The sequence below is a fragment of the Malania oleifera genome, chromosome 11 (genome assembly GCF_029873635.1).
Source record: "Malania oleifera isolate guangnan ecotype guangnan chromosome 11, ASM2987363v1, whole genome shotgun sequence".
Lineage (NCBI taxonomy): Eukaryota > Viridiplantae > Streptophyta > Magnoliopsida > Santalales > Ximeniaceae > Malania > Malania oleifera.
The window spans coordinates 90,542,275-90,554,253 of NC_080427.1; the positions used below are offsets into that span (position 1 = coordinate 90,542,275).

General features: G+C 35.3%; 1 long non-coding RNA gene across 1 annotated transcript; it reads left to right on the forward strand.

Annotated features, from left to right (window-relative positions):
• The first annotated feature begins 6,815 nt into the window (after positions 1-6,815).
• Positions 6,816-9,252, forward strand: LOC131168691 (uncharacterized). Its single transcript, XR_009140388.1, has 2 exons — positions 6,816-6,987; positions 9,008-9,252. It is a non-coding gene; the product is annotated as an uncharacterized LOC131168691 (long non-coding RNA).
• Positions 9,253-11,979: the final 2,727 nt, after the last annotated feature.

Sequence of the window (11,979 nt, forward strand, 5' to 3'; positions counted from 1 at the left end):
AAGACTTTTCAATGTTGTTCTTCAATCTTTCAAACTTATATGAGCTTTCATTGTGGATCTTTGGTATTCACATGTGACTTTCCTTGTTCCGTAATCCTTGTAAGCTTTTAGGTGAGATTTGAACAAATCATCTTTGCCCGTAATCATATCACTTGAAAGTTCATTAAATAACTTTACTTTGTTATCATCAATGTCGCGACGTCACGGGAGCGCATGTCCCGGGTGGTAAAATAAAAATCAATTTTAATTTTCAAGGAAAAATAAGGAAAGTCGGAGTCGCCACTAACCTTTTAGTGTGGTTAGAACACATGATTAGTACCCCGTTAGGGGTAGAATAGGTCTACATTACCAGAACTGGGGTCGGGAGTTTGGTTACGCGAGGGGAAGGTACAAGCACCCCCTACATGCTTGTTCTTACAAACGGTACCTAATTAATTCGGAATTATCCCTAAGTTAATCTAATAAGTCTTTCAAATTACTCCTATAGTGAATTTACTAATATACATGCAAAGTGAATGAATAAATAAATAAATAATATAAAAATATATGTAAAATATAGATATTTACATATTCCCTCAAAACTAAAGGTACGTAAAGCCCGAAAGCTCATACCCTAGCATTAAAATCATAGGGATAAACATACACGAAAATAAATAATATTATAAAATAATAAAAATAAATATCATAATACATGATACAAAATAAAAATATACCCAAGGAACAAAAATACTAAAAATATTTAACATTAGTAATAATTAAAAATAGTGACAATATTGACAATAATAAAAACATATTACTATAATAATAGTCCTATACTAATAATATCATATTAATATTGTGACGCTACACTATAATAGTAGTATATAAAATCATAATAATACCATACTAATATACGTATTAAATACAATAGCAATAACAACGAGTAAATAATAATAGTAAATAATAGATATAATAATAATAGTAAGTAATAAATGATAAGGATAATAATAAATAATGATAGGAATAATAACAATATTTATGGTAATAGTAATATACATATTTTATTTACCTTAATATTGGCACCCAATTAAAGATTCAATACACACGTATATAAGCAATTAATTAATGGAACAAATCAAATTAAAGACAAACAAATAATGAACTTATGGAAATCTATTCAAGCTATTACTAATATGTAAACAATGACTATGGTAACTACTAGACTTATAGTGATAAATCAAATCAAAATCGATATACAATCCTAAATAGTTAACATGATAATAATACAATATTACATGGTCAACTATTATATGACGTACAATACAAAATAATGAATTATATCATATACATAATAATAGAAACAATATAATAAACCCTAATATACCTAAATTATATATGCATAACAACCATATAACCTAATAAACCATAATAATAAAAATAATATGAAATAATATATCACCATATTACCTAAATATATACATGACAAAAATACCAATAAACAACAATATTACAACATACCCTAAAGAGCTATGACTTAAATAACACAAATTCAATAATAATATTTAAACATCAAGCATATATCTAATATGAACAAAAATCCTACACCCAAGAAAAATAAATCAATTAGTATTTAATATGCATAAACAAAAACAATAGAGATTGAAATATGAACAAAAATTCTGCATCCAAGAAGAATAAATCAATTAGTATTTAATATGCATAAATAAAAATAATAAAAATTTAAATATGAACAAAAATCCTGCACTCAAGAAAAATAAATCAATTAGTATTTACACCAAATAAAAAGTTAAGCAACAATAAAACTCTTTTTTCTTTAACTTGAATATTAATAAAAAGAAACCCACAACTCACACTTTTAATATAATAAACAAAGAAAAATTCAAACTTTACATAAGGTGTGTGTGTGTGTTGCTGTGTGTGTGCAGTGTGTGTTTTGCTGTGTGTGCTGTGTGTGTTTGCAGTGTGTGTGCAGTGTGTGTTTGTGTGCTGCTGTGTGCGTGAGTTAGTGTGTGTTTGCAGTGTATGTGTTGTGTATGTTGCTATGTGTGTGCTGTGTGTGTGCAGTGTGTGTTTGTGTGCTGCTGTGTGCGTGAGTTAGTGTGTGTGCAGTGTGTTTTTACTGCAGGGACTCACCGTGGGTTAATGGAAATTGGAGCAGGGAAGGGTGCCGGATGCCACTGGGTTGCTGTCGGAGTGATGGGCTGTGCATGGCCTGGAAGAGCAGTGGTCGTGAGGGAAGGTCAGAGCTGCTGGTGCAGTGGCGACGTGGAAGCTGTGAAGGCTGACTGTTGCAGGAGCCCTGTTAGGGTGCTGCGGAGTTGCTGTGCGTGGCTGAAGATCCTGGGGGAGGATGAAGACGGCCGGAGATGGTGGTGACGCCAGAGCTGTGCGGCTGGTGGATCTGTGGAGTTGCTGAGGCTGTGGTTGGGCGGATTTGCAGTAGGGAGTGGTGGCGGGAAGATGGAGATGGATGCTGGGCTGAAGGTGATGGAGGAGTGGCTATGGCGTTTCGCCGGAGCAGCTGTTCGGAGCAGCAAGAGAAGAACGGAGACTGCTTGGTGGGACGAGGACGGAGAAAAGAATGAAGGAGAGGGTGAGAGCAGGGGAAGAAGAGGGAGACTGAGATAGAGGGGGATCCAAGTAAGAACAGAGAAGAGAAAGGGAGAACTGAGGGGAAGAACAGAGAGAGGGCTAAGGAGGGGCAGCGTGAGCGCGAGCAACTTGGGGCGGCTAGGTTTTTTGTTCTTTAGCTTTTGGGTCTCCGCCGCCACCCCCCCCCCCCCCCCCCCCCCCCCCCCCCATTTTGCATCTGCCCTACGCCTCCCTTTATAAAAAAATTGGGAAACCCTAGACTCTTCTTTTTGATTTTGTTTTTCTTTTTCTTTTCTTTTTCTACTTTTACTCTTCTGGTAATAATGAAAATAGTAATAATAATAATAATAATATAAGGATAATAATAATAATAAAATCAATAAGGTAATAATAGTAATAGTAATAATAATACTACTAATAATAAATGATAATAAATAATTGTAGTAAAAATAAAAATAATAAAGATATTATCAGTAAAATAATATTATATAATAATAATAATAATAATAATAATAATAATAATAATAATAATAATAATAATAATTATAGTAAAATAAATACTAAAAATAATGACAATAAAAAATAACAATAATGATAAGAATAATAATAATAATAAATATATCCAAAATAATAATAGTAAAGTAATACTAATAATACTACTGGTAATAAATAATAATAAATAAAATTGATTATAAGAAAGTAATAATAATAATAATAATAATAATAATAATAATAATAATAATAATAATAATAATAATAATAATAAGGTAATAATGAAAATAATAAGAGGGGACCCCATGTTCTATTTGACTAGGGCAAAAATAGGGTGTCTACAATCAAAACCAAGAGTTTGTAAGCCTAACTAGGCCAACACTGTGTATTTGCCGCTGGAGTTTCAATTTGAGCAGTGAGGACTTTGGGTGCTAACTTGACCCGTAGGTTCATTCTGTTGGCCCACCATAACTCGTAGTTCCTCTAGACACCTAGTACTGACTGCCTGACTCTACCAAGCATACATGTTTCCAAGACACTTCAAATTCTCGGACTCTCTTTTGATTATCACCTTCTCCATATGTGAATTGCGCATTTGCTAGTCCATGCATCATTGGTATGAACTGAACCACCCCCACCTGCCTTCTGAACATGAGGGGCGCATAAGCGATTTCTCTCCAAGGACCTAGCAACAGTACCCAAGGGAAATTTCCGCACCTATATATCATGTTTGAGCCATCCATCCACGGTTCTTGCCAAACTATCATAGAGTCAACTAACTTGTGCAGTTTTGCATTCCATTTAGGCTTGCCAGTTTGTTCCTTCCATTGCGTTTCCTTGATTTCAGCCAAAGGAATATGGATAACCGATAAAATGTTACAGAAACCTCTTTGGTTAGGTGATAAGTGGCTCACGATCCAAACATAAAGTTGGGGTATGTAGCATCTTAAATGCTCATGTCTATTTATTGTGTAGTTGTTGAGGGAACGGAAAGTTTCTATCATAATGCCCTGTACTGAATTGACTCCTTTCTTTACTTGTGCTATAAACGAAATGGTCCTTTGATCAATAGTGCCTAGCTCCTTCAGAAAAATGACTAAACCGTAAATGGCTAGTGCCATTACATGTATCTGGACCTCTTCCGTTTCTCCTTTTTCTATCATTTCTTTTAGCTGCTTCTAGGAGGCTTTTCTAACTTCTACGCCTTCCTCTAAGAATACTTTTTGAATTTTGATCCTGGTGGCATCAAATAGCACCTTCACGAAGGAGGTACTGGCATCATTTACATAGGTTTGGTACAACGTCTGCAATTTAACTAAATGCAGGAGTGAAGTATATTCTTCTATAGTTGGTGCTAGGTTAATCTTGTCCATCGTAAAACAGCAATACAGTGGATTCCAGAGCTCGACTAGTGCTTTTATGGCTTCATAGTTCACCGAGATATGCAGCAAGAATCCGATGTGCCCATATTCCTAAGAGAATTTCAACCGTTGCGCAGGAGACCATTATTTCCATATGACTGTCAACTTGTCCGGTGGGTTGGCTCTTGTGCTGATGTTAATCAGGTCTGATAATTCAACGATGGACCTCTGATTGAGATTCCCCCCCCCCCCCACTTGGCTTGCTGACCTTTTAAATACTACTGTACTACAGACTCGATTTCATGGTAGACTGCTAGACTTTCCATGAATAACTTGGGATCTTTTACGAAACTTTGGCAAAGTATGTGAGATGCCTATGTGCATGCAGTATGTCAATCATGATATCACATGATTCCAAATTAATTATATCCACAAATCAAACCACACTGAGAAGGATGGAGCTTCTGTCCCCAACCCGGGGTAGGTATATGCACGGGACATTCTGAAGCTCTATCCTAGGTAGGGGATTTTGGATAAACATGTGTGGTTACGCTCTAACCCCTATTGACAAAAGGTTCCCAAATTGAATTTCAATCCTCCCCCATAGGGATTCGGATAAAGCTTGCACTGAGCGGAGTGGTTCTCGGGTCCCCATAAGCTCTGCCACATGTGAACTAACACTATTACACCCCTTTCTAATTCTAGCAGGGAAAGGCCTTGGTATAGAGTGTAAGAGTGTGTGAATTTGTCAATTTTAACCTAACCCCTCTCCCCGATATTCATCCACATGCTCATTTAAACGCAATATTCGCATTTAAACACATGCTTTAATAAAACAGCAGAGGAAACAAAGCATCATGCTTATTCAAAATATTCACAACTAATCACATGTTTAACAATGGAAATAAAGCATTCCAAACTAAGTACATGCTTACTCAAGTACCAATGCAAGTAAAGCATTTATAGTTAATCCTATACACACAATTATTCACATATGTGCAATTAAATTATCAATTTGTATAAAGATGAAAGGGAGTGCTCTTGAAGGTTTATCAAATGTGAATTTTGGGATAATCTTCAACTAATTATTGGCTCGACTCTTAGTGTCCCTAGCGGAATCGCCAAACTGTCGCGACGTGCTCCTACAAGGGGGCGGGAACACTAAGATGTGTTGCCCCGCGTTACGCGAATTGGAAAAGGTGTAAAAGGTGAATTTTAAAATAATGATATTTTTATAGAAAACAAAGTGTATGGAGTCGCCACTAACCTTTTAGTGTGGTTAGAACACATGATTACTACCCAATTAAAGCTAGAATCGATATACTTTACTAGAGTCGGGTCCAAGAGTTCACTTACGTGAGGGTAAGGTATTAGCACCCCCTACATGCCCTTCTTACTAATGGTGCCAAATTAATTGAAAATTATCCCATAAATCAAACTTAATAAGCCTTCAAAATTACTCCCTTTCAAAAAGTGTAAAAAAATGCACAAAACGAATACTATATAGATATTCCCTCAGAACAGGGGCATATCGTACTCCGAAGAGCTCATGCCTCCCTTTTAAATCATTAGGATTGAAAATCGAGAAGTATGAGCTATTAAAATATATTCCCGGCGCTTTGAAATTCATAAAATTTTTCCTAAGTAGAAAAATACTATTCCAAGTGGTTTTGAAACTCTTTTGGGGATGAAAATTGCAAAGATGAATTTCTAATTTCAAAAACATTTATATATTTTTATGTAATTCTTTTAAAATTTTATAACAATATTTTTAGTATTTTACCAAAATTTTGAGCAATTTAAATAAAAAAAAGAAGAAGAGAATTAAGGCAAAAACGACAAGTGAGCTTGAAAACAATTTTGGGAATTTTTTGGTATTTTTCTTGATTTTTAACATTTTTTTTTTTTGGAATCTTAAAACCAAGCTTATAAAATGAAAGAAAAACAAAAAACCAACCAAAAATATTTTATTTTTGTTGAGACTTTTCTCCTATATTTTTGTGATTTTTCTATAATCTTTATGATTTTTTATTGAATTTTTATGAATTTAAAATGACTTATTAAGTATTAAAAAAAAGGAAAAACCGCTAAAAATCGGTTCAAAGGGGGTAAGATCGGTCAAACTTTGACCGGTCCGAAGGAGACGGGTTTAAGGTCTGGGTTAGGACCATGACACGCGTCCACTAGAGAGTTGCTGGATCCTTTTGACGTGTATAGTCCACGTGGCATAATCGTAATCATTGGACAGGTGCCCTGATCGGATGGCTGCTACGGAGCCGTGTTGCAGTGAATTCTGATGGCAGGATAAATGCCATGTGCCAGCTGATTTGTGGGTGAGTAGATGCGAATGCTGATCAACGACGTGGCTTGGATCAAAACCATTGCAGGGGGACGGAGATCCGACGGAAGGGAAGTCACCACATGTGGATTGATGATGTGGAGAAATCCTCATCGCCCACAGAAGACACATATTGGATGGCCATCGCATAGGTGCGCAGAACAGTTTGATCACCCCACGTGTCAATGATCTGACAGCTCCGAAGTGAGGCATATAAAAACTAAAATTTTTTCTCTATGCTTATTTTTTCTTTCCTTTGTCCGAGATCTTCTCTCGCTCTCCCTCTTCTCCTTCTTCTCTCTGCAAGCCCTAACAAAACCTTAAACCCACCATTCGTCTTCCTCATCCCTACTCCACTCTCTTTCTGTTCCTTCTCTCTTTCCCCTCTATGTAACTTCTCTCTCTCAAGTTCTCTTCTTCTCATTCTATTCTTCTTCTCTGCAAGCTACGACCTAGCTCTTTGATTTGGAGATTAAATCTCAAAGTTTTAATCTCCTTCCATTTCTTTCCAATGTTCTTTCTGAGACTCTCTGGTTTCTATCCTTGCTATCAAGCCATCAAGTTGTCATTTCAGGGTTGTTCATCATTCTGAAGGTAATCTGTAGAGCATTCAGTAGTAACTTGAAGAGAGACGCCTGGATCTAAGCTTGGTGAAGGCTTACCCCAATTCAAAGATATTGGAAGCTAAGTATCTCTCAGTTTTTTCTTTTTATTGTCTTGTTTTTGTTATTCCGTAAGTGATGAGTGATGTGTGATTGTGAATGGTACTGTAGTGGCTTTGGATATTAGATTGTGTGTTCAGCTTTGTTTGGCTGTTTGGGGTGTTAGGTTTTTTTATTCGGTTTTGGGTTGAGGACGGAGGGAATCATCTCAACCCAGTGAGTGCGTGACAGGGTTGACTCGCACGAGTCAATCCAGGCCTGAGTCAAGCTCGTTAGGCTTGAGTGGGCCTAGTCACGTGGGGGTTGTCTCATGAGGACTTTTGGGTCAAGTTGTTTGAATGGGCTTCAGCTAATTTTAAAATGGGCTTGAAGTCGTGAAAACAACTGGGCTGGTTTTGATTTAAAAATGGGTACTGGGTTTAACTTAAAATGAGCTTAAGTTAGATGTAAAAGCAGAGTTGGCCTTGTTTTTACAAATGGGATCTGGATCTGGGTTTTGAAAACAACTGGGTTGGTTTTGAAATTAGAAGTGGGCTTTGAGTTGGGTTTTAAAATGAGTTGTTCTGGGTTTGTTTTAAAATGGGCTTTGAACTAGTTTTTACAAATGGGCACTGGGTATTGAAAACTACTGGGCTAGTTTTTGAATTGGAAGTGGGCTTTAAGTTGGGTTTTAAAATGGGTTGGTCTGGGTTTGCTTTAAAACGAGCTTTGAACTGGTTTTTACAAACGGGCTCTGGGTTTTGAAAACAATTAGGCTGGTTTTTAAATTAGAAGCGGGCTTTGACTTGGGTTTTAAAATGGGTTGGTCTTAAGAGGGAAAACAGGTCAGGGGGTCTGGGTTAGTTGGGTGTTCAGGTCTGAGAGGGTAAACGGATCAGTGTTTTGGGTTAGTTGGGTGTTAGGTTTGAGAGGTTGGACTCGAATTTGGATTGTGGTTTAGGGAAATGGGTCTGGAGCGAAGTTGAGGTTCAAAACCTGAGGAAAAAGGGGAAGAACACCTGCGTTTACTTCACAATTATTTCACAATCAATATAAGGATTGAACGATTTCAGTGGGTTTTGGATTATACCTTCCCCTTCCCACTCCTTCTTCTTTGCTTCTCTTTAGGTTTTCTGATCTGGTACTCTGGTCTAGTACCACGATCTACCGCTCTGCTTCTCCTTCTTCTAGCTGCTCTGGTTTTAGCTCTCTGAGTGCGTCTCTCTCATTTTTACCAAAAAAAATAAAAAATTATGCTCTCTACTCTCCTTTTTATTTTTTTTTTTTTTTTAAGAAAAAAATTGGCAGAACCTCCTCTCTCTCTCTCTCTCTCTCTCTCTCTCTCTCTCTCTCTAATTCCTTTCTCTCCCAATTCTTGTTGGGTTTCTTTGTTCTCTCTGTCTGTAGCTACACTGTGAGACTCCCTATTTATAGGGAGGCTCAGGGTTCAATTTGGCGCCAATTCCTCTCTTCCTTCCCTTCTGCCAGGGAATATTTGTGTAATCATGCATGTGAATTGTGTTTTGCATTTTATTTTATTTTGTGAATTCTTCTAACAAATTGATTTCAATTATTGTGCGTAGGTGACTTGGGAGTCAAGATGGCAGCTCTAGAATGGAGAGCAAGGCATTTTCATTATTGTATTTTCCATAATGCATGTACCCCGGCCCGGCTGCCCTGTACTGCAACCACTGTTTGTACAACCTTCCTACATAAGTATGTCACTTTACTTTGGTACCCTTCTATCATATACTCCCCTATGTAAATCACTATGTGTGCCCCGCAAGTTCTTTCCCTGAATAAAATTTGTGATGTATACACTTTTTAATTTTGACTTTAAAGTTGACCAAGCTAAAAAAACAAGATTTTGATGCTTTGCTTTGGAAGTTAATAGACCCAAAATCAAAGACTTACTTTAAAATTCGAATTTTAAGGGACTAAACTGAAAAACTCAATTCCAAAGGAACGGGAAACTTAGGTTTTCAAAAACAAATAGCAGTGATTCAAGACTTAAAATAAAATGAACAGCACTCGTACTTAAAACTTAATTAAAGGTTTGAAGGACTTCAAGTTGATTTTTATTTTGGAACAAAATTTTGAAACTCCAAGTTCTAAGAGAACTTAACTACATGACTCAAAAATTTGAAAACCTAATAAAACAAACAAATTGGAATTTAACTAATGATTAGCGAACTCTATCCTAGCATATATTAATTTTTTCCACTGAAAGATCCTAATTTAAAGAAAATCGAGACAACCTATTTTAAACTTTGGAAAATTTAAGACTTCTTCAAACTGTTTTTGATACTTTTAAGGTATTCCTCTAACTAACATAAAAAGTACTCGACTATGGGAGATTAGGGGTCTTAATTTTTAAAACAAAAGGGGTTTTTTTAGGACCCGATGTCAAGTCTTATTGCATTGGGCTTCTTTGGGGTAACCTAGTTAAAATTGGAGTGTCTACAAAGGTCCCCTCTTACAAGATTCATTAGGTTTTTAGACTATAATTTGCTTTAAAAAAAGGCTTGTTATTTTTAATTGGTTGATGATGAAGAGTTAGATATTTTCAATCAAATTCATGCAATCTTCAAATTTTTTTAAAAAAAATATATATAAAGTAAATAATTTGTTTAAATATGAAAACAATTTTTCATTATTTATTTCTAGGTTTCAAAATAATCACAAAAAAACTTGTTTTCTAATTTTCTAAAACTTACATTAAGTAATATTTTGAATATTTGATTTGGGACTTGAATTTGGATTGGTATGAATTTTTTAAAAACTTCATACATAATCCACACAAATTAAACCTGAATATCCCATTCCATATTTCTATGCACGATGCAAAAGTTAGAAATCTTGAAAAATAATAAAAATATATTTTTTCAACTTTTCTACATACAAATTTGAAAGATTGGAAAATAATGTCCTGAAAGTCAAGCTGCTATCCCAAAAGGGAGGGTGAATTGGGTTTATAAATTTTTTTTATAGTGTTATTACAAATTTATAGCTTTTTGTTATTCTTAAGCAAACACATAACGATGGTTTGAATTTAAATTACTCAATTAAACCAACAACAATCACAAACACAGGACCAATCACAAATCAAGTAATAAACAATCAACCAATCACAATACTTAACCAATTTGTGAAAGCTTGCAATACTTTTTTATTTTAGCGTTTTGCCAAATTTTAGTTTTTTGCCCTATATGAATGATTTATTAAGTGCTTCTTTTAATCAAGATTTTCGCAAGCGGTTAATCAACGTGCTTCCTTAAAGGTTTCCAAAAAATATTAACCAACGTACTTTCTTAGATTAAAAGGTCTTCTCAATCTCAGTTTTCAGCAAACTAGCACAATGAAAAGCAATTTGTATATACTGAAATTAAATAGAAAAGGGTAGAGAGTGAGACCGAGATCTTTCACGAGGTTCAACTTATCCTCAGCTTACGTCCTCACCTTAGGTAATACAACCTAAGGATTCCACTAACACGTTCCTTTACGAGTGAAACAAACTGTTTAAAACCCTCCTTTAGGGTGGAGCCCCCTCTCCAAGCAATACCCCATGCACTGTTACAACGATCCAATCACTTAAATCGTCAAAAGAACAAGAAACAAGAAATAATTTCTTTTGTATAAAGAATGCTTTCAGATAGAGCTACTTAGTACAATTGAAAGCACTATATACTTCAATAACAAATATCAAACGAAATAGTATTGAAACTTAAGAACAATTTCACTAGATTAGTTCTTTTAGATAAGAATCAGCAATTCAGATTGTAGTGTTCAGAGAAGAATGATTAGCAGCACAAAATTTCAGTAATTTTTAGATTGCAAGAGTGAGCAAAATAGAGCTTTTTGAGAGAACAAGAGAGCTTTTAGCTTGAAAGCATATTTTCATTTGCTTAGTGTAAGTTTGATTTGTGAAAGCATGTATTTATAGACTTAAAAAGGTTAATTCATGTTATTCAAGTTTACTCGGAGTATTACTCAAGTTTTTACAAAATTTGGGACACAAGAAAATTAATTTTGAATTTTAAAACTTTTAAAAAATATAGTCATTAACAATATTCAGGCCCCTGAAGTCTCGGGGTTAGTCATTTGAGATTCTTTAAAACTGTGTATTTTTGATTGAAAACAGGGCCACAAGAGTCAGTTGCCTGAGGTTATAGTGCCTCTCCGTAAATTCATCAGGAAAATCTTCATGCGCCTGAACTTATTCTTCAGTCGCCTGAGACAATTCTTCAGGCACCTAAGCTTATTCTTCAGTCACCTGAACAGTTATATTTTCTATTTTTCAGTTCAGTTTTCAAAAACTCTTGGCTTCTCTTGCTTTGTTACTTATAGAAACATTTTTAGGGGTTTTAAAAAATAAGGTCTCTAAGTCCATGACAACCCCTAATGAGCTTCAAAACATTTCAATATTGTATGTAGCATGAAGTACTTACATAGGTAATCCTAAAGTCTTAAAAACTCTAAACTTGAAGCCTTTATAGTGTCTTTGTTGTGAATCCTCTTTGACTTGAGCTTGAGTCAACTTTAGGTTTCCACCTGC